Source organism: Staurois parvus, unplaced genomic scaffold, assembly GCF_062004578.1.
Source record: "Staurois parvus isolate SC_StPar_1 unplaced genomic scaffold, SC_StPar_1.0 ptg001162l, whole genome shotgun sequence".
Lineage (NCBI taxonomy): Eukaryota > Metazoa > Chordata > Amphibia > Anura > Ranidae > Staurois > Staurois parvus.
The window spans coordinates 7,935,456-7,961,250 of NW_028318958.1; the positions used below are offsets into that span (position 1 = coordinate 7,935,456).

General features: G+C 45.1%; 1 protein-coding gene, 1 long non-coding RNA gene and 1 pseudogene across 5 annotated transcripts in view; all 3 read right to left on the reverse strand.

Annotated features, from left to right (window-relative positions):
• The window catches only part of LOC149439062 (protein DOP1B-like), a 657,792-nt gene that overhangs the window by 273,937 nt on the left and 358,060 nt on the right, over positions 1-25,795 (reverse strand). The gene's annotated exons all lie outside the window — the stretch shown is intronic.
• On the reverse strand, positions 5,797-6,923 carry LOC149439067 (palmitoyltransferase ZDHHC23-like; annotated as a pseudogene).
• LOC149439068 (uncharacterized) overlaps positions 6,451-25,795 on the reverse strand; it is a 51,026-nt gene continuing 31,681 nt past the window's right edge. Inside the window, exons 3-6 of one of the 4 annotated variants that reach the window (XR_016307872.1) lie at positions 14,119-14,248; positions 13,954-14,003; positions 10,871-11,008; positions 6,451-6,586 (exon numbers count right to left, since the gene is read on the reverse strand). This is a non-coding gene — a long non-coding RNA (uncharacterized LOC149439068). The other 3 variants (XR_016307873.1, XR_016307875.1, XR_016307874.1) reach the window with 3 other exon arrangements.

Sequence of the window (25,795 nt, forward strand, 5' to 3'; positions counted from 1 at the left end):
GGATTATTTTTAATTTTCATATACGTTTCCTGATCATTTAACATGTGTTCCATTTCTTTTTCATATGCAGATCTATCCAAAACCACCACCCCTCCCCCCTTATCTGCAGGTCTGATAACAATATTTTTCTTTTCTTTTAGAGATTTCAATCCTAATTGGAAGGCTTGATCTTCCTGATATTTTTTCCTTTCCACCTCTGTTAGATCATCAATGACCATGTTTTTAAAGACCTCTATATAATGGTTTTTATTATTAGTAGGATTAAATGTTGAATAGTTTCTTAGTCCACTGTGTGCGTACACATCATTAGGGCTATTTTTATACGCATTTTTATTCGGACCCGGTAGAGAGGCAAAATATTTTTTAATATTTAATTTTCTCATATATTTATTGATATCTACATAAGTACCAAATCTATCCAATTTTGCCTTTGGTGCAAATTTTAGACCTTTATCCAAAACTTTCATCTCATCTATAGTAAGAGTCGCTGAACTAATATTGTAAATGCCTTCCCCTATACTTCCTTCCTTTTCCTCTTGTTGTCTCTTTGTTCCTTTGCTTGCCCTTCTGGGCTTACTTGTTCCACCCTTTTTGGGGGTACTATTCTTTCTATTTCCCCTCTGTATTGATCTGGTGGGTACTCTTGTATCCCCCTCCCCCATCCCGGCTGATAGAAGGGGGCGGTGGATATGGACCCGTAGGTCTTCCTCTGTGGCCCCTTGGAAAAAAATTTCCCCTCCTTGGGTTACCCCCATATTGTTGGGGATAACCCCAATCATCCAAAGGTTGGAATCTATTATAAACAGGGATCGGGAATTGATTATTATAAGAGTTTCTGGGACCTCCATTCCCTCTCCCCTTATTTTTCCATGGGGAATTGGATTGTCTTTTTTGTGGATTCGGAGCTGTATGTACAATCTTCCCCTCATTATTCTTAACATTAGAGGGGTGGGTAATTTTTATAGGTGAATTGGCCGGTGTGGAATTTTCTGATTTACAATTTTGGGAAACTATATCCTGCCATTTATAAATATTGTTATTTTTATAATCTCCTGTATCTCTAATGTATTTTCTATGTTTTCTTTTTTTCACCTCCAAATCTTTCTTATCCAATTGTTCATGCAATTTTTTGGATAAGGCATTAAAGTCTTTATGATCTTTCAACCCTTCAATTTTATTCTTAAGTTCATTTAATTGGGATTCTACTAGTATTAACTTTCTTTTTTTCCTCTCCATCAACATATTCAACAGTTGTCTTTCACATTTGTGGAAAAATTCCATCCACTCCTTATTTGAATCCTCATCAGTGAGGCCATCATTGGGACCTATTTTATATTGGGACATATTTTTGTATGAATGTTTGTTTGAAATCTACTAGGGTAAGAGCAGCTGTAGCCTCCCTAGCGGTCTGATTATGTCCATATTTCTGTGCTCAAAGCGGTATTTTTTTTGCATGGAAATATGTATTTTTTTTTTTGTAGGCCTGTAACTTTTAGGAATAATTCACTGAAATCTGTCCGAACAAGAGTCTAGTAAACATCCCGGGTATGTTAAAATTTTAAACACGAAATCATAAATTATAATTTAATAAATAATCATAAAAAATATTAATTTAATAATAATAATACATTTAAATAAATAATATAATCAAACCAAAAACACTGAAATTTGAAATATAGCGCCAAGTTCCCACATCACTGAGCAAAGTCGCAAAATCGTTTTCAGTGTCTGATGACGAATTTCCCCACGAATCATTATCACTCAATTCTGCAAGTGGTTCTAATTTACTATCGCTGTTCTCTAGCCGATCTAAAACCGCTTTTGACCTAAAGGGACGCTTTTTGGATGCCATGGACTTTTCTCAGTTTCCAGGCACAATGAACAGTAACAAAGCAGGCAAAGCACAGGACAAAGCACTCGGGACAAAATGTATGTGAAATGGTTTGATACAGTAATGTTTTACTATGTGATTTTAGTGAATTTAGTGAATGTCACTTTTACAACTTTCAAATTTCCCGCCAGTTCCGTCCCCCGACATCCTGACGTCGCAGGGGACGGAACCCAGAAGACAAATGCCGGCATCGGGGGAGCGCAGGACAAGCTAAGTGAAGAACAGATCCAGGAGCAGCGCTGCAGGGTATTCTCCTCAGTCTCTTCCCCATAGTAATCAGACTGCAACATTGTAACAAGCCACAAAGTGAGATTCTGCAGCAGGGGCAGATCTGGGTAAGGCATTTGTGAACACAGCTAAGATCTGCACAGGCACCAGCATTTACATGTTCTCTCTGAGTTTCTTGGTCCAAGAAGTCAATGGTGACCCTAGCTGATGCCTGAACAAATATGGTGCTAACCCTGTGGAGGGATAGGCAGAAGAAGACGTTGTCAGGAGGAGTACTGTGATCTCTGTGATTGATAATAAATACCTGGAAGTGTTACACGGATACATTACAGAGCATACATGAACTCAATATCCAATGATTCCTCCTCTTCAAGGGAGCAGTGTCTTGTCTTTCAAGGCCCTTAGTTAAATGTTTGACTACAAGTAGAATTCAGAAAAAAACAGAACACGGGAAGCAGGAATCCAAACTTTATTCAGTTTAACAAGCAGATCCAGCACGTGATCATCTTCCTGCACTGAATTATTGGGTGGGCGGGGTTTAAATATTTATTTATGTTTAAATTTAAAAAAATAAACAAACTATTGGCTGTGTGAAAAGCGTTCGCCCATCCTTGACACATTGTGGCCCTATTTTGCTTAATAGGTTGATTTCCTACGAACACCACCTAGTGGACAAAATGCAGTATTTTTTTTCAGATTAAAATGTTTCAGGAACATACCACATTTTGTCCACTAGATGGCATTGACAATCATAGGAAATGAATGTATTAAGGAAAATTGGGCCAGAATGTGTCAAGGATGGGTGAATGCTTTTCACATTCAGCCAACAAATGTAATGTGGCGTGTGGTTTCCCTGCCATACGCGCACAAGCACATTCACATAATTATAAATTCCAGGATCTACTCTGATCCAGTGACCTCAGTCATTACAGATTATATGTACATGATATGATGATAGTCCTGATTACATGCACACATGCACACATAGTCTTTACATACAGCCGTGTATATCCTCCCAAGACACAGAATATATACAGCAATCCATGGATGAAGTGTATCAGATCTGTAAAGATCCAGTAATAGTGATTGTATATGGCCGATCCCCACTCCTCCAGAATAAGCAGCTGCGGTCTCTTTACACCTCCGCTATTGGTCTATGGATTTGGTAGAACATATCACACCAGTGAGAGATGTATATTGGTTTTGGGGGCAAACAAGGCTTTGTTTAGGTGATCTGGTCCACGCTTTATTGTTGATGCATTTTAAAAGGTTCAAATAGGTATAAAAAAAAAATCTTCCAGTATAACCAGAGATGAAAATACAAAATACACCTTAAAGGAATAATTAAACGTTAAAGCTGAACCCCAGCGATAAAAGGTCTTTTCCTGAGCATTGCCCCCCTCCCTGCTGTAAGGCCTCATGCACCAGCACAGAACATAACTAAAGGCCATACTTACCTCTGCTTCAATCGTTCCATGCCAGCATCTTCCAGGTTCTGGCCGATGTAGGATGATGTTACTCCTGTGCATACGCCTCCTGGCACACAGGCACTGGGGTCTTTGGTAAGGAATCCCACCCAAAACACCTACCTGCATGCTGTTTGAAGGCTCTCCCTGTGCTTTCATGGTTTTCCCTTGGTGTTCCAGTTTCCTCCATGCTGGTAGGTTAATTGGCCCCCTGTTTCAAACTAAAGTGTTCTCCTGGGACCCCTCCTTGAAATAACGGCCACCATGTGTAAATGTCACAGAAATCCAGTGCAAAATATCCTCCACCATATATCTGCTCACCTCCAGCAGTGTGACCTCACATTATACAATGATTTGGTCTAACTGCACTTTTGGTCCCAAATGTATGGACTCTGTCGATCAAATTGCTGAAAATTAACTCCTAAAGATGCTCCCTCCAGATGACCGCCTCAGGCTTAGCCGTATTCCTCATATACAGAAGCTCAAAATAATGCTTTATCCTTTAAAACTTTTATTTACACATTAAAACATAAGAAATGCACTCACATTCCGGAGGTCCATATCTGCACCATGTATGGTGAACATCCAGCAATGTACTAATCGCGCACAAGATGGCAGTATCATCCCCGGCACTATGGAAATAGTCCGGGCTCCAAACAGTATATTGCAAGGCAATGCACGGGCCTTTGTATAACTGCAACTGCCTACAACTATGAAAATCCTGGAGAGGCGTATGGATTACTACTACTGCTATTCCCATGAATGACGTTTTTACCATTAGTGATGTTTTCGAGCCGGGACTGTTTCCATACTGCCGGGGATGATACTGCCATCTTGTGCCCAATTAGTACATTGCTGGATGTTCACCATACATGGTGCAGATATGGACCTCCGGAATGTGAGTGCATTTCTTATGTTTTATGTGCAAATAAAAGTTTTAAAGGCTAAAGCATTATTTTGAGCTTCTGTTTATGAGGATTACGGCTGAGCCTGAGGCGGTCATCTGGAGGGAGCATCTTTTGGAGCTAATTTTCAGTAATTTGATCATCAGAGTCCATACATTTGGGACCAAAAGTGCAGTTAGACCAAAACATTGTATAATGTGAGGTCACACTGCTGGAGGTGAGCAGATATATGGTGGAGGATTTTTTGCACTGGACTTCTGTGACAGATACACATGGTGGCCGTTATTTCAAGGAGGGGGTCACAGGAGAACACTTAAATGATTGGACTTTAACCAAATATAGTTTTTGGACAATAATCTTATTAATTTAAAAATGTTTGTGAGTCACTTTATTTCTGTTTTTGACATCACTGTTTTATATATATATATATATATATATATATATATATATATATATTTTAGGGATTGTGCATTTTGTTATATGTAGCGTAGCATATTTTCTTTGATATTATTTATTATTTAGCCCACTGAGACATGGGATGTGTGCACTAGCGGCTACAGTACTAATATAATATAATACCTATTGATTTGTATTTATATTCACCATAGTAAGCGCTTGAGTTTATTCACATTTTTCATTATCACTAAAGGATTTTACTACAGTTGGAGTGAAGGGGAATAAAATACAGTGGACTTTTAATGTAAATAGAAGATTTACATAAATAGATCACTCTCCAAATTCCATGAGAACGCTCTCCGGCCTATTGCTGATCACTCTCCAAATGCAATGAGAACGCTCTCCGGCCTATTGCTAATCACACTCCAAATCCCGTGAGAACACTCTCTGGCCTATTGCTGATCAGTCCAAATCCAATCAAAAGGCTCTCCAGCCTTTTGCTAATCTCTCTCCAGTCCCAAAGTCCCAATGCCCTGGCATCTCCCCCCTGCCGGTCCCAACGGCCCAGCATCTCCCTGCTTCCGGACACAATAGCCCGGCATCTCCCTGCTTCTGGTCGAAACGGTCCAGGATCTCCCTGCTTCCGGTCGCAACAGCTCGGCATCTCCCTGCTTCCAGTCGCAACGGTCCGGCATCTCCTTCTCGCCAGTCTCAACGACCCGGCATCTCCCTCCTCCCAGTCCCAACGACCCGTCATCTCCCTCCTCCCAGTCCCAACGACCCGGCATCGCCCTCTGGCCAGTGCCAGCAGTCCAGCATCTTCCCCTGCCAAGTCCCAACAACCTGGCATATCCCTCCTTCCAGTCCCAACGGTCCGGCATCTCCCCATTTCCAGTCCCAATGGTCCAAGATCTCCCTTTTTCCAGTCCTAAGGACCCAGCATCTCCCTCCTCCTAGTTCCAACAGTCCAGAATATTACCCCCTCTTTTGGCGCCAGGACCCCCCACCCTGCCACACCATTCACCTACCACACACAGTGATGGTCGAGGTGCAAGACACATCTCCCACAGATCCTGCAGTGCCCACTCCATGCTGGTCTCACCACCTGACACACTTTGTACCAGTACTTGTCAGCAGTGAGGAAATCCTTCTCCAGGAGGTCTTCAGAACATCCTCTCCTTGGAGATTCTGTCCCCTCCCCTGCCTCTGAGCCACCTTCAAGATCTTTGCTGGCCCTCACCCTGGTTGTGATTTTTTTTTTTTTTTAGGTAGCCGCGATCCTGCTTGGCTTTGGCCAGGAAGAGGAGAGTCATGAACAAACCACCAATGATGGCAGAAAGGTGACCCCAGCCGATGTGATCTTTCAGGAAGACCTCCCGCACAAAGTTATAGTACATATACAGTATATATACCCCAGAGAGAAGAGCACCAGACTGAGGAACAGCAGAGTCTTCTCTTGCTGTCGATGCGTCAGCTGGTAATACAAGATCACTAGGACAGGGAAGGAGCTGAGGACCACCACACCCAGGACAATATGCAAGGATGTCACGTACAGAGACACAGGCAACAGGATCAGCAGTGAGAGGATCCCAATGTCTACCTTCTTGGCGGCTCAGATCCAAGGGATGCAGAATCGGTCTGATGCGATCTCGATGACCCGTGTCAACACCTCCGGCTTCAGAGACTTGCAGGTGATCCATCTGTGGAAGATGACAAACTGCTAATATTGATTCGTAAGAATGCAAAGCTGGCCACAGACAATACAATCTGATAGTATAATAAACTAACTATATACTCTACATTACAATCTGAATGTATGATCTCCTTTACGTTGACCATACACATTACAATCTGGATTGTGTGGCTGTTGTAGCCGAGAATGGACGAGCTCGCTCACCTGTCACAGACCTCGTCCAAGTCCTCGCAGTCACACAGACAGGCAACCGGGTGGCTCCTCTCTCCCTTCTGGTTTATGTATTCGCAGCAGCACAGGACATCATCAGTATTAACCCCAGGTTTGGGGGTCTTCTTCTCCATCCTCTCTCCATTTATTATGCCCTCCTCTGCTATAGAGGCCCCAAATGACCATATCTCAGCAGAGTGCAGCTGGCGGTGGATGTACACATGGCAGTGAAGGTGTCCAGCGGAGGAGGAAAGCAGAGACAACAACTGCTATCAATAAATCAAACAAACTTCCGTCCTCCATATTGAAGACAGCTGGTTACCACTCCCTGGTGTCTCCCCATCCCCACATCTGACCCCTCCTTATTCCCCTAAATATCGGGGAACTCGCACCTACCTCCATCCACAGCTATACTACTGTGCATATGTCACCCAATTACTGTGCATCACTCCTGCCAACCATTGACACCCACCCCATCCCTGCATCCTCTATATACCCCTTCCTGTCTCTGCATCCTCTAAATACCCCCTCCCGTCAGTGCATCATCTATATACCCCATAGTGACCCTGCATCCTCCTTAAACCCTGTCCTGACCCTGCATCCTCTAGATACCCCCTCCTGTCCCTGCATCCTCTATATACCCCCTCCTGTCCCTGCATCCTCTATATACCCCCTCCTGACCCTGCATCCTCTATATAACCCCTCCTGTCCCTGCATCCTCTAGATAACTCTTGATGTCCCTGCATCCTCTATATACCCCTTCCTGTCTCTGCATCCTCTAAATACCCCCTCCCGTCAGTGCATCATCTATATACCCCATACTGACCCTGCATCCTCCTTAAACCCTGTCCTGACCCTGCATCCTCTAGATACCCCCTCCTGTCCCTGCATCCTCTATATACCCCCTCCTGACCCTGCATCCTCTATATAACCCCTCCTGTCCCTGCATCCTATATATACCCCCTCCTGTTCTGCATCTTCTATATACCCCCTACTGTCCCTGCATTCGCTATATACCCCTCCTGTCCCTGCATTCTCTATATATCCCTTCCGGTCCCTGCATCCTCCATATACCCCATCCTGTCCTTGCATTCTCTATATACCACTTCCTGTCCCTGCATCCTCTACATACCCCCTCATATCCCTGCGTCCTCTATATACCCCTTCATGTCCCTGCATCGTCTAAATACCACCTCCTGACCCTGTGTATCCTATATACCCCCCCTCTTGTCCTTGCATCCTCTATATACCCCCTCCTGTTCCTGCATCCCCTATATACCCCCTCCTGTCCCTGCATCCCCTATATATACCCCCTGCTGTTCCTGCATCCTCTATATACCCCTTCCTGTCCCTGCATCCTCTATATACCCCCTCCTGTCCCTGCATCCTCTATATACCTCCTCCTGTCCCTGCATCCTCTATATACCCCCTCCTGACCCTGCATCCTCTATATATCCCCTCCTGACCCTGGGTTCCCTATGTATCCTCCTCCTGTCCCTGCATCCTCTATATACCCTCTCCTGTCCCTGCATCATCTATATACCCCCTTCTGTCCCTGCATCCTCTATATACCTCTTGATGTTCTTGCATCCTCTATATACCCCTTCCTGTCCCTGCATCCTCTATATACCCCCTCCTGTCCCTGCATCCTCTATATATCTCTTGATGTCCTTGCATCCTCTATATACCCCTTCCTGTACCTGCATCCTCTACATACCCCCTCCTGTCCCTGCATCCTCTATATATCTCTTGATGTCCTTGCATCCTCTATATAACCCCTCCTGTTCCTGCATCCTCTATATACCCCCTCCTGTCCCTGCATCCCCTGTATATACCCCCTGCTGTTCCTACATTCTCTATATACCCCTTCCTGTCCCTGCATCCTCTATATACCCCCTCCTGTCCCTGCATCCTATATATACCCCCTCCTGACCCTGCATCCTCTACATACCCCTTTCTGTCCCTGCATCCTCTATATACCCCCTCCTGACCCTGGATTCCCTATGTACCCTCCTCCTGTACCTGCATCCTCTACATACCCCTTCCTGTCCTTGCATCCTCTATATACCCCTTCCTGTCCCTGCATCCTCTATATATCCCCTCCTGACCCTGGGTTCCCTATGTACCCTCCTCCTGTACCTGTATCCTCTATATACCCTCTCCTGTCCCTGCATCATCTATATACCCCCTTCTGTCCCTGCATCCTCTATATACCCCTTCCTGTCCCTGCATCCTCTAAATACCCCCTCCTGACCCTGTGTTCCCTATATACCCCCCTCCTGGCTCTGCATCCTCTATATAACCCCTCCTGACCCTGTGTTTCCTATATACCCCCTCCGGTCTCTGCATCCTCTATATACCCCCTCCTTTCCCTGCATCCTCCATATAACCCCTCCTGACCCTGCATCCTAAATATACCCATTCCTGTCCCTGCATCCTCTATATACCCCCTCCTGTCCCTGCATCCTCTATATAAACCTTCCTGTCCCTGCATCCTCTATATAAACCTTCCTGTCCCTGCATCCTCTATATAACCCTTCCTGTTTCTGCATCCTCTATATACCCCCTCCTGACCCTGCATCCTCTATATACCCACTCCTGACCCTGTGTTCCCTATATACCCCCTCCTGTCTCTGCATCCTCTATATACCTCCTCCTGACACTGTGTTCCTATATACCCCCTCCTGTCTCTGCATCTTCTATACACCCCTCTCCTGACCCCGTGTTCCTTATATACCCCGCATCCCCTATATACCTCCTCCTGACACCACGTCGCCTATATACCCCCTCCTGATCCCTCACCACCTATATACCCCCTCCTGACACAGCATATTCTATATTTCCGTCTCCTGACCCAGCACCCCCTATATACCCCCCTCCTGAGTCTATGTTCCTTAAATACCCCCCTTCCTGGCCTCATGTCCACTATATAACCCCCTCCTGATTCCACCTTTACCCTTAAAAGCAAAAAAAATATATATTTTTGATCTTTTGCTTTAAAAAACAAAAAAATTTAACATTGGTCGGAGACCGGACATGATGTCATGACGTTGCTCTGGTCCTCCAGCAAGATGGTGGTGATCGAAGACCTGCACACTATCGGATTGTTTCTCGAGTTGGACGCAGTTAGCAGTAAGCCCAAGAAACACCGGCGAGGAGCGGGAGGGAGGGATGTCCCCTTTCTTCTCTACAGAAAGCGATCCAGCGGTTCAAGAACTGTCAGGACCACTTTCCTCAAAAAGCAAGCCGTCCACCAACAGCCTTCTTCAGTTTTAGTTTGTGAGCTGCTGGAATGAAGGCACACATTGCATTTCCTTGATATGTGTATGTTCTCCTGCCTCACAATGAAATCAACCGACTTCCTGACCGATCTGCCAGGTTACAGGCAACAAATCCATATTCTCACCAGAGATGTGTGTGCTGGCTGTCCCATAGCCATCAATTGAGATGCAGTGACTGAACGGACTCAGCTCCCAACGTGACATCTGTGCGAGTACACGGCCCTATAATTGATTCATTTTTATCATTTTTGTATTTTATAGCTCTGTTATAATATCCATAAATCTACAGATCTGTTATGGTATCCCTAACCCTATATTTATAGATCTGTTATGAAAACACTAACCCTGTGACGGTGCTGACCAATCAACAGCACTCTAGTCCGAACTGTCATACCTGCAAGGAGAGGAAACAAAGCGATAGAGTTTTCAAATCCCTACCGCTTTCTCTCCTCTCCTACCACGGAGACTAAGACTATCCCTGCAGGGATGTTTCCCGCACTGCTCCTGTGTGAATTCGGACTATGACCAGCCTGGGTTCACACTGGAGCAGTGGGGAAACCATATGAGATATGAAAAGGAATCACATTCCCGTTCAAATCTCTGCGGTGCAATTTGTGTTCATGAACTCAAATTGCACCGCAAACTATTGGGAGTATTTTCATGAGTACAAGTACTCGTGAAAATACTTGGCTTCAGTTCATCCCCAGATACTTTAGATTGCTGTTTTTTTACCCAAGAAATTCACCAGTGGGGTTAAGAGATTAATATGTTCTTTCAATTGCTTGTCTTCATGTCTTTACCTGCATATCCTGCCATCACACCAGCCATACCCACTGCACATGTCGGGACACTGCTGTCCAATGTAGATATTGTCCATAGCCTACTTGTCTTCAGTTGTAGAATATCTTCGGCTCCAGAGGAAGCGGGCTACACTAAACCTTCAGACAAAAGTCAACTTTACGAATTATAAACAAATCATATGCAGTTTGTCATCAAAACAATCTATACAACAGTTTGCATTACAAAATATTTTAATAGCATACAGTCTGTCCAAAAGACAAAGCTGTGTACAATATCATATTCAGACATTGCACAATACCCATTTCACAATAAAATGAAAGCATAAAAAATGATGCACCGCTAGGAAATGGAATGTTTGTTAAAAGTTAAGCACAAGTGCACTTCCATTGCTTTTCACTTTTCTATCCTCTGTAACCCCCTTGTCTGTTACAGGCAGTCCTCCCATACTGGGCCCGGTTACATTGGGTCAGGTGGGGAACTGCCTGTGGCTCTCTTCTCTCCCTGGAGTTCAGATTGTCCCCTGGGACTTTGGGATATCTCCTCCCCGTTGCACAGTGCAGAGCATCATGTGGCTGAATGCCAGGGGGCACTTAGGAGCTTCTCCCCAGGCAGAGGTGGGGGGCATGCTGGGGTGTGGGCAGCACCTCCTCTCCTTCTACAGTTAGCCGCTTCACTCTGGCTGATCTTGCAGCTGAAGAGGGGCAGGAGGAGCAGAGATGGCTGCCCTGAGTTTTCCATCTCCAGCTGTGCAGTAAGTAGCTGATGGGAAGAGGCTCCCCCAATAGGAATTCCATCCATCTAAACAGCTCCAGGGCCCTTGCCCTATCTCTTACACTGCACACAGACAGCTGGGGAACTTCCCTTCCATCATCATATGAGCTAAGTACCCTTCACTGATTTCCCTGCCACGACATACTGTTCACTGAATGCCCTGCCACTACATACTGTTCACTGAATGCCCTGCCACTACATACTGTTCACTGACTGCCCTTCCACTACATACTGTTCACTGACTGTCCTGAGACTACATACTGTTCACTGACTGCCCTGCCAATTTATACTGCCCTATCCCAACACTACATACTGCCCACTGACTGCCCTGTTACTTTATTCTCCCCTATCCTGCAATGCATACTGCTCACTGACTGCCCTGCAACTACATACTGCTCATTGACTGCCCTGCAACTACATACTGCTCACTGACTGCCCTGCTACTTTATACTGCCCTATCCTGCCACTACATACCACTCAATGACGGCCCTGCTACCTTACACTGCTCTATCCTGCCACTACATACCGTGCACTGACTGCCCTGCCACTACATATTGCTTACTGATTGCCCTTCCACTACATACTGCTTACTGATTGCCCTTCCACTACATACTGCTCACTGACTGCCCTGCTACTTTATGCTGCCCTATCCTGCCAGTACATACCACTCAATGACTGCCATGCTACCTTACACTGCTCTCTCTTTCCACTACATACTGTGCACTGACTGCCCTGCCACTACATATTGTTTACTGATTGCCCTTCCACTACATACTGCTTACTGATTGCCCTTCCACTACATACTGCTTACTGATTGCCCTTCCACTACATACTGCTCAATGATTGCCTTGCCACAACATACTGCGCACTGACTGCCCTGCTACTTTATACTGCCCTATCCTGCCACTACATACTGCTCACTGGTTGCCATGCCACTACATACTGCTCACTGGTGGCTCCACCACTACATACTGCTCACTGACTGCCCTGCTACTTTATACTGTCCTATCCTGCCACTACATAATGCTCACTGACTTCCCTGGTGGATTTCTTAAAGGCAAATAGACTGTGCACTTTGCAAGTGCAGTTGCACTCATTTTCCTCAGAGCTCAGTGAAAACTCTTCTTATTTTCATCGTCCAATCATATGCAAGCAAAAATGCTGTTTATTTTCATTGCACCTGATTGGGTATTCTTTTCAAAGTGAAGCTTTACCACATTTACATTTACTAAAGAAAATGAGTGCAACTGCTTGTACAAAGGGCACAGTCTATTTGCCTTTAGTAAACTGACTGACCTGCCACTACATACTGCTTAAGGCGTCCTATACATCCCTACTGCTACATCCCATGCACTCCAGGGATCTGCACCTCCCCATGATTTCTACTGGCAGCCCTATGTGTATTTACAGTATGTGTCACATATAGAAACACATCTGAGTGGAGTAAGACTTAAAAGGTATCAAAGAAGGATGGATTCTGTTCATCTCAATTTTCACAGACAAAAAAAAAAATGCAAAGATGGCAATTACTGAACAAAGATTGACTGGACTCCCCTTTTAGATTTACATACACAGTGCTTACAATCTGCTGCTTTGGGCAGCTAAAATTAAGTTTTACACCAACAGGGTCTATGAAATCCTCTGTTAGTTCGGGTGCCGTTGCAGCAATGTCCTGCTCTTCAAAGAAAAATTCAGAACTTACTGCATTTATGATCGATTTTACTTTAGCAGATGTAATTTGTCTTGTGATATAAAGAAATCATTTGAAATACAGGGTACACACCGATTCCCAGAGCATTCTGGGTTTTATGAAGAAAAACACAACAGAAGTTGTTTCTTTTCAGACCCCCTGTCCGTGAATAAAACCTGTTATGAAGTGTGAGGAGGGGGAGGGGGCATGAGGGGATCAGTCACTGCTCTGACTCAATTCAATTGTGAGTAAATTTCAGTAGGAGCTAATGAGCTCTGTAAACAGCATTTTACAACAAAGAAGATCGGGAGACACCAGGACACATGGGAAAACAGCTCAGATTACTTGATGCATATGACAAAGTGAAATATTCATATGCAATATTTATTATTCACCAGACAAAGAAAATATCATTTTAAGAAAGAGTAATTGAAAGAAAGAAATTTAAGAGCTAAAAGTGCTTAAACTGATAAGGTATTCAAAATAGTGGGAGTGGATTTGTTCTGACGAGGGTAAGTAGAAAACAAATACAAAGATACAAAAAAAAAGAAATCTATATAGAAGAGGAAAAGCAGTTAGTAAAATGAAGTAGTATGTACTGCTCCTTATGTGCAAACCCACCAGGTCTTTGGGGTAGAGGCAATGTGGTCCTTCTCCAGTGACTGAGCTCTCTGGAATGACAGATGATTGCAGAAGTGAACTTCTGGCAACTTGGCAGACATTCTTAAGAAGGAAGATCAAATATTAAAAAAATAATCGACATTTTTTTTTCTTTTTTTTTCATACCTGCTGGATCCGATTATAAAGAGGTGAAATTAAACATGGCCTCTATCATTCTGACCCCGTTTGGCTAGTGCTGCGACTCCCTTGTATCTTGCCTGTTATTATCTGACACTGTGATCTGAATTATCACCTCCTAGAAACAAAACATTTAAGGAGTCAGGATATGAGAGTAACAATGAATCCTCTTTATGTTTTTAATGTATTACACGCATGTCATAGCAATACAGCTTATTCCCAAATGGGAAGTGCTACTGCTTCTGGGGTACTTTTCAATACTCCTCCATGGCTTGTTTGCACGTTTACGCATTTGACGCATTTCATTTGGCCTATCAATTTGAAAACAGTGAACACCCAATCACATTAAATTATAAGCATCATTATTACCAAAATTCACAAGGAACCAGATTTCCAGAGCAGAGCTCACCTGTCAGGAGGGTGCTCGCCATAGTGCACAGCGGCGCAGGCGCAGATGTGCGAGGGCCTGTTCTGCTACACAGTCGTGTGCATTTGTGACCACGCGTACGCACACGCGGCAGCCCGTTGCTAATGTTGGCGTCAATCAGACTATTTAAACCCAGCAGCACTATTAGCCTGTGCTGTCTGATCTTCAGCTCCCCCTCCTGTATTCTTGTTCCTGTGAGTGATTACCTGTGATTGACCCCAGCTTGTTTCTTGGACTCCGCCTCTGCCTTCTGACTCTGATCTGCTCCCACCATCGCTGACCCTGGCTTGTGACCAGACTATTCTTCTGCCTGCCGTTCATGCCTGATCCGCTCATCTGTTACCGACCCGGCTTGTCTGACCCTTCATACAGCCTGCTTCACTGCCTGCCTGCTCTGTTACTAGCTGGTCCAGCCATCCCATCTGCCAGCAAAGTGCCAGCGATTCCCAAACAGACTACAGGACTGACCAGGCACTCATACCCCGCCGTGCTCTTGTGGTTGCTGTTCCACCCTCAGTGGCCCTCGAGCCGGAGCTGTACGAAAGGCCTTCCTCTGCCATCAGGCTCACAAGTAAGGTACGTGACAGTATCAGACAGCCATCTCTGAGCCTGCAAGAGGAACCTCTCCTATGGATGAGATCTGCCAGCACCTCGCCATCCTGACTCAAGCTGTCACATCTCTGCAGGAAGGCTACGTCCACCTGGAAGAACATGTGCAATCCCTGGCTATACCAACCAATTCTGCTACAACGTCTGCTTCTTCACCTGAAACAGCACCAACAGAGACTGCTAATGTACCCAGAATAATGATGTTCCCTCCTGAACCCAGGGTTCCCACACCAGAAAGGTTTTCAGGGGATCGAAGTAAATTCACAGCATTTCATAACACGTCGGTTATACTTCTACCTGCAGCCACAAACTTTTTCTTTGAAGTCCACAAAAGTAGGTTTTATCATCTCTTTACTCCAGGGTGAACCTCACATTTGGGCCCATCAGTTGCTAGAGGAAAAGAATGCACAGCTTCACACTTTGTCATCCTTTTTCGAGGCAATGGCCCAGTTGTATGATGATCCTCAATGAACTGTTACTGCAGAAGCTGCACCTTATGCGCTCCAGCAAGGCCACAGAGCGGCTGAGGACTATGTTACTGACTTCAGACGCTGGAGCACAGATACTCTTTGGAACGACGCAACCCTGCATTTCCAATTCCGCCTTGGCCTCTCAGAAGCCTTAAAGGATGAGTCAGCCAGAGTTGGAGTACCTGATACACTGAAGGCTCTGATCTCATTAACTATACAGACTCCGTGAGTGCAGACTGGAACAAACTACTATGATGTCTAAATCTCTGACTTCTACCCATTCTGTTCCGGTTGTTCCTAAGGCTTCCATATTTAAAATACCAGAAGCAACGCAGCTGGGATTGATGCGTCCCTCTCTGTCATCTGAAGAACGTCTTCATCGCCGGCAAAACAATCTCTGCATGTACTGTGGGAAGTCTGGCCATTACGTACGCACATGCCCTGCAAAGTTACGCAAGTGCCTGTCTACCTCTTCTGCCAACCAGCCGCTCCTCACCTCCAGCGCAACTCACCTAACTCTCCCAATCTCGTTTCAACTCTCAGGAGGTGTAGTTTCCGTGACTGCTGTTATTTACTCTGGGGCCTGCAGTAGCTTTATTGACCTGGCCTTTGCAGCACAGCAGCATATTCCACTACAACCAAAGACTCGAGGACTTTCGGTACACCAGGCCGATGGTTCTTGCATTAACTCAGGACTGGTAACTCAAGAGACGCCATTATTACTCATTGTCACCCCTACCAAACACAAGGAACTGTTAAGTCTGGATGCTATATGTTGATGAAAACCTAAAGAAAGGCTTTATTCGTCTATCCACTTCCCCAGCAGGAGCAGGAATCTTCTTTGTGGAAAAGGATCATTCCTTTCGGCCATGTGTGGACTACCGGAGCTCAATAAAATCACTGGGAAAAACCGTTATCCTCTTCCCCTGGTACCAGAACTCTTTCAGAGACTCAGATCTGCAACCATTTTCACCAAATTGGATCTGTAGGGAGCATACAACTTGATACATATTAGAGAAGGGGATGAGTGGAAATCTGCCTTTCGCACCAGGTGCGGCCACTTTGAGTATTTGGTCATGCCCTTTGGCCTTTGCAATGCCCCTGCTACGTTCCAGCACTTCATCGATATCTTTAGGGACATTCTGGACATTTTTGTAATAGTGTACCTGGATGATATCTTGATCTTCTCTATATCCCTTGACTCACATCAGGGCATGTCAAGAGCGTTCTCTGCCGGCTCCAACAACATGGACTATATGCTAAACCAGAGAAATGCTAATTTGAGCGACAGAGCATTCACTTCCTGGGTTAAGTCATTTCTACAGAAGGGATTAGAATGGACCCACAGAAGGTCTTTGCCATTCTGCATTGGTCTGCACCCACAGACAAAAAGGGGGTGCAGCACTTTGTGGGGTTTCCAAACTTCTACAGGAGATTCATCAGGGGGTTTTCTGCTATAATTTCCCCCATTACACAGCTGACCAATCAAGGTACTTGATTCTGTTGGACTCCTGAAGCACAAGTTGCCTTTGAAACCCTAAAAGGACTGTTTACCTCAGCCCTTATTCTAAGTCACCCGGATCCCACTCTTCCTTACCTCCTGGAGGTAGATGCTTCAGAGACTGCAGTATTACTATTATTATACAGGATTTATATAGTTTCAACAGTTTGCTCAGCGCTTTACAATATAACGGGAGACAATACAGCAACAATACAGTTCAATACAAGAGGGAAAGGAGGGCTCTGCTCCTTGGAGCTTACAATCTAGGAGGAGCTGTGGTTTCTCAGCGGCAGGGGCTTAAGGACTTGGTTCACCCAGTGGCATTCTTTTCCCATAAACTCACACAAGCAGAAAAGAACTATGATGTGGGGGACCGGGAGCTTCTTGCCATCGAAGCTGCCCTTGAGGAGTGGAGATATTTGCTTGAGGGGGAGGCACATCCAATACTCATCTACACTGATCATAAAAACCTTAAATATCTAAGGACTGCCAAATGTTTGAAGCCAAGCCAAGCTAGATGGGCATTATTCTTTTCAAGATTTGAATTCCATATTACCTACAGGCCTAGATCAAAGAATGTTAAGCCGGATGCCCTTTCTCACATGTTTGAGGATTCCAAGGAATCATCAATGCCTGATACTATTCTGTCTGTTGGCAACTTCCTGTTACTGCAAACTGATCTTTTATCTAGAAATAAGCAAGCTTCCGTGAATACTCCCAGCCCTCCTGGAGTCACCTTGGTGGCTAAGGAAGGGATGTTGTGGAAGGAAGATAACATTTTTGTGCCAGAAGAGATTCGAGTAGCTGGGTAGTTCTGGGGCTTTGTCACGACCATCCCCTGGCAGGCCACTTTTGGATCCACAAGACCCTTGATCTGGTACAACACATGTTCTGGTGGCCAAATCTGGAAAAGAGCTATAAAGAGTATGTCAATTCTTGTGCCACCTGTACCTGAAACAAGTGTGCCAGGAGTCGAGCCTGGCGCCTACTGTGACCCTTGCCAGTTCCGGATAGACCTAGGAAAGGAAATTTCAAATCCATTCAGGAAAGAAAAACTTTTGAACTAAGAATGATAATTCTATTTGATAAAAGAGATAATGACCTTAATTTGGACATGGGATTCCTCAATCATTATCCGACAGTTTTATGACTATTAGCTGAAGCATGACTCCCTCTGTGTGAGTGTAGTATCCCCCCCTCCCCCCCTCGCGCTTTGGCTGTATCTTATCTCTAGCCTCTCTTTTTTTTTTTTTCTTCATCTCTTCTAACATTCTGCTGAAACTTTGTGATTTGTATAGTACTGCTTGGACTTTGAAGAAGAGGACACACCCCGAAAGCTTGTCCTCAAAATTGTATGTTAGTGCAAATAAAAAAAGTATCACGGACAGTTCTCAATTGTTTCTATATCAGAAAAAGAACAGGAATATAATCACCCAGACAGCTCCCACTACAAATGTATTTCTGGAATCAAAATCACAAAAATAAATATTTTCCCTTCAGTTAGACGTTAATCCTCCCTGGTCCTGCCTGCTTCTGTTCTGGAGAAGATGAGCTGAGCTAGAAATCCCCTTCCTCCCCAGGGGTAGAAATGTCCCCCATCCCTGCCCCTCTCCGGGGGTAGAAATGTCCCCCTCCCTTCCAGGGTAGAAATGTCCCCCTTCCCTGCCCCCTCCGGAGTAGAAGTGTCCCCCTCCCTTCCGGGGTATAAATGTCCTCCTCCCCTAACTCCCTCCAAAGTAGAAATGTCCCTCTCCCCTCTGAGGTAGAAGTGTTCCCCTTCCCTCCGGGGTAGAAATATCACCTTCCCCTCCCCCCTCCGGGATAGAAGTGTCCCCCTCTGGAGTAGAAATGCCCCCCTCCACTTCCCCCCTCTGAGGTAGAAATGTCACCCTCCCTTCCCCCCTCCAAGGTACAAATGTTTCTCTCGCCTCCCCCCTCCTAGGTAGAAATGTCCCCCTCTCCCACCTGATCTCTGTATTTATTTAAAACCCTAGAAATCCACCATATTGATTACCCAGAGCTGTGGTCACATGTCCCTGCCAGCCCCTCCTCTCCTCTTCTGTTTATTTCTGGGAGGGTCCTTCCTCAAGTGCCCAAATCACTGCCTGTCAGATAAGGAAACTTGCAATTGGATGGCAGCGAAAGGGTACTGTCAGGAGAGGGAAAAAGATGACCTTATCAGATGGGGATGGAATGGGAGCAATGCTGTATTTGGTGCCCCGTGTACTGGAACTGGTGGCAGGGAGGGGCCTGAACTGGGGGGACAAAGGGGGGTAAAGATATATATATATATATCTGCATCAGGTATGGGGGTATTGGAGACTAGGGGGATGGGGGGGAGGTAAAAGTTCCCTGTACAGTGGGGATTAACCCCTTCTCTACCAGACAAGTTATCATTTCTGGATAAAAAAAAAATCCCCCTAAACCATCTTGAGACCAGAGGGCCTGTAATATAGAACGGGGGAGGAGTCATTTACAGGTCACATGATGTCTGCACAGCTTTTCATCAGATTATCTCACACACACCTTATCCTACACACTTCTGTATAGAAGAAGATCCATCAGTACATAGGAAATAGAGAGCACACAGCTCAGAGCTGTACACTGACCACAGGTGGAGGAAAATGAGGACCGATCTGCACAGAGAATGACACCCATCCTTCCTCATCACATCATACAATCCTCCAATCATAACCCTCCTCCATACATCCCATAATAATCCTCCAATCATAATCCTCCTCCATGTATCCATAATAATCCTCCAATCATTATCCTCCATACACATCCTCTATGAATGGTCCTGTAATTTATTTATCATGAAATTATTTCTTCTTCATTTCTCATTTTCCTGCCTCCCTGTAATGTCCTCTGTGAACTCCCAACCCTCTCCTTTCCCTCTCACTTCCATCTGTGTGGAACAAGCAGAGCAGTGCTGTATGTACTCTGCCCATTCCATAGTCCCACAGTCCATCTCGGCAGCCAGCAGGAGAGGGCTTCTACACTCCTCCATACAGGAGACCATGGAGATGGAAGGTAGTCACCCTCTAACAGGAAGTTTGACCACAGAAGGAAAAACCAAAGTAATTGGTAGATTTGGAGGCTGCGAGTCATAGAAGGACGTTTCTGGGTTATCACTATACTGAGCACTGGAAGAGAATTTGCATCTTATAATCTTGAGTTTAGTGTCACTTTACCATCCAATAGTGACTCCATTAAAGGGTTGGCGGACTCAGAGTCCAGGGATGGATGGTGACACCTCAGAGTCCAGGGTTGGGTGGGGACACCTCAGAGTCCAGGGCTGGGTGGTGACACCTCAAAGTCCAGGGTTGGCAGTGACACCTCAAAGTCCAGGGTTGGCGGCGGCGACACCTCAGAGTCCAGGGTTGGCGGTGACACCTTAGAGTCCAGGTTTGGGTGGTGACACCTCACATTCCAGGGTTGGTGTTGACACCTCCCATGTCTGGTGTTGACACCTCCCATGTCTGGTACAATCACTGCACACATACACACCTTACATGTGCGTTTACATTTGCAGGGTGATGGGAGAGCTTTTAAAAATTGTTTTATTTTTGTAAATTTTAGTTTAGTTTAAATTTTATAACAATTTTTTATGTTAACTTTATTGTTATGACAAGTAGGCTGATACGCCTCCTATGTAATGGCATTGGCAGGTGACACGTCCCATAAGTCATGGGATTGGCAGGTGACACACCTACTATGTGATGGCATTGGCAGGTGACACGTCCCCTATGTCATGGAATTGGCAGGTGACACACCTATGTGATGGCATTGGCAGGTGACATGCCCCCTACGTGATGGCATTGGCAGGTGACACACCTTCTATGTGATGCCATTGGCAGTTGACACACCCCCTATGTGATGGCATTGGCAGGTGAAACACCTCCTATGTGATGGCATTGGCAGGTGACACGCCCCCTATGTGATGACATTGGCAGGTGACACACCTCCTATGTGATGGCACTGGCAGATGACACGCCCCCTATGTGATGGCATTGACAGGTGACAGGTCCTCTTTTGGCATTCTGGGTTTATAGCTCTTTGGGTCATTCTTCCAGCCATGATCTTCTTTTCACCCCTTGAATAGCAGACGGGTATAACCATACCTTGGTATACAGGGGGTGATGGAAGCAGGCATGGTGCCCCCTCCTGTACGGAGCTCCTGTGTTCTCACACTGTGCTCTTCATTTTTACTATAACACCAAATTACTTCCAAACACGATGCAGAGGAATCAGTTCTGTTGTGACAGCCAAAAACCTCTATAGAAACAAAAACATGGAATGCAGGAAGTGGTGTCACTGATCCCTCACAGCCATCACCTGCTAAGCTCCTCCTACTATACATCTGTCTTTCCAATGTCTCTGCCGTGTATCTAGAAATCCAACATTTTCATGGTGTCATACAAACTGTCCAATCACAGGGATACATGGATTACTATCTAAAAAAAATTGTTCTTTTCCCATTGCTTAGGACAGGGGTCTCCAAACTGGCATCCCCAGGCCACATCCAACCCACTACAGGATTTTATGGGTACCACAGCTGACGGGGACCCTGATTATAAGGAGGACTCTGGAGGGTAACCCTGATTTAAGGGGGACTCTGAAAGGGACCCTGATTTAAGGGGGATAATGAAGAGGACCCTGAAATAAGGAGGACTCTGATGGGGACCCTGATATAAGAAGGACTCTGATGGTTACCTTGATAAAAGGAGGACTATGAAGGAGACCCTGATATAAGGAGGAGTCTGATGGGAACCTTGATATAAGGAGGACTCTGAAGGGGACCTTAACTTAAGGGGGACTCTGAAGGGGACCTTGATATAAGGGGGACTCTGATGGGGACCCTGATATAAGGGGGACTCTGATGGGGACCCTGATATAAGAGGGACTCTGAAGGGGACCTTGGCTTCAGGGGGACTCTGATGGGGACCCTAACTTGAGGGGGACTCTGATGGGGACCCTGACATATGGAAGACTGATGGGGACCCGGACATAAGGGAGACTGATGTAAATTCTCTCTCATTTCTTCTTACTCCAGCTGCTTCCAGAAAAGATCCGAGTAAAACACATTCATTCCATTATTCATTCATTTATAAAACTGATTTTTTTTTTCAGCCCACAAATATTTGTAGATGATATGATGGGGCCCACATAATGAAAATTTTGGGGGCCCCGGCCACATAGAACAGTTTTTTCTGATACAGAACAATTTCTTCTTATATTTTAGGCTTTTAATATGTCTTTATTCATATACAATAAGAAAACCAGACATTGGAGGTTGGAGGTCAGACATTGGACGTCAGACTTTGGAGGTCACTCTGTGGAGGTCAGACATTGGAGGTCAGAGGTCAGGCACTGAGGTCACACTGAAGATAACACATTGGAGGACAAAGGTCAGACATTGGAGGTGAGCCATTCACAGACTGTTCATCATTTGTACATATCATCCTAGTACTGCGGCGTTCCTATTGGTCACTCAGGATCTGGTGGCGGTATATAGCGGCTGGACTGTGGATACAGCATGGAGCCCATTTACCTGCACACGTCATGGGACATTACTGCCTCATATATAGGACTATCAGCTCAGTTCCTGAGGCAGCTCCTCAGCTGTGGACTCTGACATCTATATACTGATATGTGAATACAGAGGGACACAGGACGACTCCTATACTGGCACTGGCTCTCCCGGGATTTCATTGTGGATAATTGTATATGATGTATAGAGTACACCTGGCTGCACCCCACTGTGGACTGTCAGATTTAGTACACGCCTGCTGTCGGCGGTCTACCTGCAGGAATATGTGATTGGTGCATGCATGCCTATCGCTGTGCACATCACACGGCTACACAGAGGACATCCCGCCTACCATCCAGCTGATTCCTGCTGCTATCAATCACAGCCAGTAAGCCAATGAGAGGAGAGCAGGGGGTGGGGCTGAGCAGCACTCTGTGTGTGAATAGACAATGTCCAGTCAAAGAAGCACGGCTTGGGAGTGAGCCTGCTCGCGTGCCCCCATAGCAAGAAGCTTGCTAGTGGAGAAACTCAGCTGGGAGAGGATCCAGGACTGCCAGTGGGTGACCCAAAAAGAAGAGGATCGGGGCCGCTCTGTGCAAAACCATTGCAGAACAGGTAAGCATGACATGTTTGTTATTTTTTGCTGAACCTATAATATCACTTTAAAGCAAAATTACATCCAAAATCAAACATTTATTATAATGCAGCTTACCAATCCTTAGATGTTGGATTTTGGTTTTTTTCTAAGCTTACTTTCTTCTATTTTCACCTGGTGATCCAGCCTGTAAATCTGTTGTTCTTCAAAAGCATAAGCTCTCCTACAGAATGTATCGGTTTACATTGATGAGACAAACCATTTCCCACTGACTTACAATGATCAGCTAAACTAACTGATTATAAAGTGTGAGCTGGAGTTTGGCTTCAATTTGTTGGTGTATCTAAATCTGCTAGTCCATCTAACACTCCCCTCCCACCAGACAGACAATACTGCTGTCCAAAAGTGCCCCCTGTGCTCCTTCCTTCAGAGTGGGGATGCTCTAATACAGGAGGGGTGTTACTAGCCAAATCATCAAGTGAAAACAGAGGAGAAAAGACTCAGAAAGAAATTGAATGAAGCCGCCACATCTAATGATTGGTAAGATGGAATAGATGACATTTCTGGCTTATTATGGCTTTCATTCTGCATTCCAGACATATAAATACTATAAATATAATCCGGATATACATATATATATGACACTGAAATCCTGGCCTTATCTGGGAATGGGTGTTAGTAAATGTCACTCAGTACAGTGGGGGGGGGGGGGAGGGGGTCACTCAGTGCAGTGGGGGGGCTGTAAGTACAGTGTTTGTAAATCTCCTCCATTGTATGTAATTGCTGGGATGGGAGATCGGGGGGGGGGGGGGGGGGCACTGGTCACTCAATTATTGGGATACATATCTGTCCGCACAGCTGCTGCTATTCACACACAAGGCCCAATGACTGAGACACCGGGGTACAGGGGTGTCAGTCACAGCTGTCATATCCTATGTGATACACTATGGGGGGATTTACTAAAACTGGGGGGTGCAAAATCTATATCTAATCTATCAATAAGGTTTGATTGCCAAGCAATAATGTGATAATGTGACTGCAATTATAACCCACAACATTGGTGTCAGTGGGTGCAATAATAGCCTCAGGTTTGCTGGTCAGTCACTGCAATAACATACAGCAACTATGGTGTCACTGGAAGCAATAATAGCGCTCAGCACTGGTATAAGTAGCCGTAATTATAATCTCCATCGAAATGTCAGTTGCTGCAGTATTAGCCTCAAAAATGGAATCAGTGGCTGCAATAGTGAACTCCACCACTGGTGTCATTGGCCACAACAACAGCATCCAATATTGGTGTCAGTGACATCAATAATAAACCACAGTGTTGGTGTCAGTGGTTAAATTATAACCATTAACATTGGTGTCAGTTGCTGCAATAATAGCCCCAGTATAGGTGATTGGTCGATGCAATAATAAGCCGCATCATTGGTATCAACATTAACTTCCAGCATTGTAGCAATCATATCCCTCAGTATGAAGATCATTGGCAGCATTGATAACCCCCAACATCGGTGTCATTGGCAGCAAGAATAATTTCTAACATTGGTGTCATTGGCAGCAAGAATAAACCCCAACATGAGTGTCGGTGACTACAAGAATATCCCCTAACATTGGTGTCGGTGACTACAAGAATAGACCCCAACATTGATGTCAGTTGCAGAAAGAATAGCCCGCAACATTGGTGTCAATAAAAGCAAGAATAGCCCCCAACAATGGGGTCAGTAACTGCAAGAATAACCCTCTGCGATGGTTTAAATGACAGCAATTCCAGCAGCATTGGTGTCACTGGCAGCAATAAGAAAGCCCCGCATTAGTGTCAGTGACGATAGAAACCACCAGTATTGGGGTCAGTGACCTCAACAATAAACAGCAGCACTGGAGTCATTGATAGCAATATTAAACCCCCAGTACTGGTGTCAGTGACTGCAATGACAGCCCCAGTATGGCAGATCAGTCACCACAACAATAAGCCCAAGCATTGGAGTCAATGACAGCAATAATAAAGTCCAACATTAGTGTCAGTGACCACAATGATAATCCTTAATATTGGTGTCATTGCCAGCAATTGTAACCCCCAACATTGGTGTCAGTGGGTGCAATAAAAGCCCCAGTAGGGTGATCAGTTACCACAATAACATGCCCCAACATTGGTGTCACTGGCAACAAAATCTTCCCCAGCATTGGAGGTCAGTTGCCTCATTAATAACGCCTATTCTGTACCCAGGAGTGCCCATTTTCCAAAAAGGATTAATTGATGGGGTGTCCATATTGCCCCGCATTTTAATTTGATGTTTTTATAACAGAAAGTAAAGGATGAGGGTTGTTTTTTGTTTAGACTTTTTCCCTTTATATAGTAAAAATTATCCCCCAGTGCCTCTGACATCCCACCATAAGAGAGCTCCTTCTGTCTGTATACAATCATATCCCATTCATTGTATGGTGGAGTGATTGTCAGTCCAACTATTAGAGCCGTGTATAGTGAGGAATGGTCTGCTAATGGAGGAGTATTACAGGCTGGTACAGTACA